Source organism: Triticum dicoccoides, chromosome 6A (genome assembly GCF_002162155.2).
Source record: "Triticum dicoccoides isolate Atlit2015 ecotype Zavitan chromosome 6A, WEW_v2.0, whole genome shotgun sequence".
Taxonomy (NCBI): Eukaryota; Viridiplantae; Streptophyta; class Magnoliopsida; order Poales; family Poaceae; genus Triticum; species Triticum dicoccoides.
The window spans coordinates 621956193-621959909 of record NC_041390.1 but is presented as its reverse complement, the minus strand read 5'-3'; positions in this window follow the sequence as shown (position 1 = coordinate 621959909).

Below are 3717 nucleotides of genomic sequence, written 5' to 3'. Positions count from 1 at the left end.
TTTCGTCAAAGATTCACCCTTTCGCCTTGGAAACCACTCTCAAATCCACCACCTCGGATCTCTCTCTTACGGTCATTAACACATCTACGCCCCAGCAGACCATGCCCAAAAGCAGATTTTCCTGGATGGCCTCCTTAATCTAAAAGGCTCTCTGCTTGGCCCTACCTTGGTTGCTGGTGATTTTAACTTGACCCGGAATCCTTCGGACAAGAACAACCAAAATTTCAATATCACCGAGGCAACGTCCTTCAATGACTGCATCAACCAATTCCCTCTGTTTGAGTTGCCGCTGCTCGACAGAAAGTTCACCTGGTCCAACCGACAAGAAAACCCCACTCTTGTGAGGCTGGACAGGGCCTTCTTCAATCAAGCTTGGAATGCTGTGATGCCAAACACCACCCTCACCTCCCTGCCTCGCCACGTCTCTGACCATGTGCCGCTAGTCGTTGCAGCGACCACGACACTGCCCAAGAGTCCCTGCTTCCGTTTTGAAGATTGGTGGCTCAGACGGCCAGGTTTTCGCGATATGGTCGCCACGGCGTGGGAGGGCGCTGCCTCCCCCTCCAGGGGGGGCGTGGGGGATCTCGCCGCTCGGCTCAAGGCAGTGCGGGCGGCCTGCAAAAAATGGAAGCGTGTCGTCTCGCGACCATCAGAGGCCGTCATGGACTGTCGATGGATACTGCGGCTTCTTGACCACCTAGAAGAGCAGAGACGCCTCTCCAACAAAGAGCGTGAGCTCAGGGCCCGGGCTGAGGAAGCGCTGTCGGAAGCAAACTACGAGCTCGTTGCATACTGGCGGCGGCGAGCAAAAGTTCGGGGAGTGGTCGTGGGCGACGAGAACACCCGGTTTTTCCATGCATACGCATCCCAGTGCATGCGGAAGAACCACGTCCCGTCGCTTCTCGTCGAGGGGATTCCCATCTCGGGGCATGCGGCAAAGGAGCAGGCACTCCACTCTTTCTTCTCCGCCTTGCTCGGCTCGACGGCCGCGCCATCTTGGGGGTTCGAGCTGGAGGATCTGTACATCGGCACGCACAGGGTGGACGCGGCGCGGCTCGACGCTCCCTTCTCAGGCGCGGAGGTCTGGGAAGCCTTCCAGGGGATGCGTGCGGACAGCAGCCCCGGCCCGGATGGGCTTGGACCTTCTTTCTATTGTGCCTTCAAGAGTATGGTCATGCCCCAGCTACTTGCAGTTGCAGATGAGCTACATGCCGGCATGGCGGACCTCGAGCGCATAAATCGCGCTCATATCGTCCTGCTCCCCAAGAAGGATGGGGTGCTGGCGCCCGCGTCTTTCAGGCCCATCTCGCTTCAAAATGCGAGCGTCAAGGGATTCTCTAAGGGGCTCACAACAAGGCTGCAACCTGAGGTCGAGGCGTTGCTCGACCTTGACCAGACTGGATTCATCAAGGGGAGAAATATATCTGAAAATTTCTTCTATGCTTCAGAGATCACCCAGCTATGTGACAAGCGCAAAACTCCTACCTTGGTTATGAAGCTCGATTTCACAAAAGCCTTTGACTCTGTCATTTGGAGCAGCCTGTTTGACACCCTTGTTGCTCGAGGTTTCTCTTCCCAGTGGATTGCTTGGGTGGAAAAAACACTCACCTCGGCAAAATCTGCTGTCCTCCTCAACGGGATCCCAGGGAGGTGGATGTCGTGCCGCTGCGGCCTTAGGCAGGGGGACCCCATGTCTCCCTACCTATTCATCATCGTCGCAGACGTCCTGCAACGCCTCATTCAGAAGATGTGCCGGGATGGCGAGCTTCAACACCCTCTCCGCGGCGACATGCCATGCCCGGTCATCCAATATGCCGACGACACCTTGATCCTTATCCGAGGGACACCGGGTGCGGCTGCGCGGCTCAGGCATGCGTTGGATCTCTTCTCCAACGCCACTGGGCTCACTATCAACTTTTCAAAAAGTACCCTGGTTGCCATGCACATGGAGGGAGACGACAGCGAGCGTGCAGCCGTGGCCCTCGGTTGCCCGCTCTCCTCCTTCCCCCAAAGCTACCTTGGACTTCCGCTCTCCACTCACAAGCTGGGGAAGGCGGATTTCTGGCCTCTCATCGCCAAGGTAGACAAATACCTCGCAGGGTGGAAGGCACTGCTGCTCTCCACTGCAGGCCGCCTCATCCTCGTCAACGCTGTAATCTCAAGCCTCCCTGCCTATGCGATGTCGGCGCTCCTTCTCCCTGCCGGAGTCAGGGAGGAGATCGACAAGCTTCGTCGAGCTTTCTTCTGAGCTGGAGACTCGTCCTGCTCTGGCGGCAGGTGTCTTGTCGCATGGAAGGATGTTTGCCGCCCCCTATGTGACGGCGGCCTTGGGGTGCGCAGCTTGGACGCCCAAAACAAAAGCCTGCTCGTCAAGCTCCTTCACCGACTGCACCAGCCCAGGAAATCCGCTTGGGCCACCTGGTTTTGGAGGGAATTTGCCGGAGCTGACGACAAGAATGCCCTCCTGAGCGCGGTCTGGAAACCCGTGGCCCAGCTGCTCCCGCTCTACCGCGACCTGACCAAGGTGCGGCTTGGTGATGCCCGAAAGACTGCCTTCTGGCTCGACGATTGGGGGCTGGGCGGCGCCCTCGCGAAGCGTCTGCCCGCCCTGTTCTCTCATTCCATCCGGTCGCTTGCCACCGTCCAGGAGGTCGTTGATGGTGGACTGCGGTCTAACCTCGCTCCAAGGCTATCCTCCGTGGCCTCGAGTGAGATGGAGCTCCTGCTTGCCGAAATCCCGTCACTCCAACAGGACGAGGATACTCGGGTTTTGCGAGACTGCGTCGACAAGAAGGCTCTCACTTCCTCCATTTACAAGCTGCTGACCTTTGCTGGGACTCGGTGCCCTGTCCAAGCCCAAATCTGGAGTGCCAAGGCGCCACACAAGGTGCGCTTATTTGGCTGGCTAGTTGCCCAGGATCGAGTGCACTCCAAAGCAAATCTTCTCAAAAAGCATATGCGGTCCGAGGATGTCTGTGAGCTGTGCCACAAAGAGTCAGAAACCACAAACCATCTTCTCTTCGACTGTTGCAGGGTCGCTGCACTCTGGCCAGCTCTCGGCATCCCCCAACCGCTGTGTTGCAGATCGATCTGGGATGCAAAACCTGCCTCCCCCACCGCCGACGGCTGCTGGTCGACAGTGCGCCTTCTGCTCCTTTGGAGGATCTGGAACCACCGGCACCAAGTGGTCTTCCAAGGCATGCGCCCCTCCATCACCCGCCTCGTCAAGGCTGCGGCTGCAGACCTCTCCGACTGGGCGTTTCGCCTCAAGCCAATCGACAGAAGCTCACTCCTGGACTGGAGGCCAATACTCCTAACTATCTCTGTATAGTTCTTCTTGAGGCTGTAGTTCTCAACTCTCCATTTTGGGTGCGAGGACCCGTTTTAAACCCTTCCTGTACTCGCTTCCCCCGTGTACTGGTGCAGCTTGCTGCTTGAGAAATGATAATTCAGGTGGGGCGCCTTGCCCCCCCGGTGATTCCTCAAAAAAAAAAGACGCCCTATTACATTGTAAACCTTTCTGAAATCTTAGTCTTCAAGACGTAGCAGGCTGCTTTGCTGAACGTACGATGCGTGGACAGCCATAGCAGTTCGAGATGGATTCTGCACCTGTTCTCCACGCACCAGTTTTTTTTGAGGGTGCTCTTTTCGTTGCCTTTTTTTTGAGATAGGGCTCTCTTCTTTGCCAACCAAGCATTGTCAAACCCACCCCGGCCC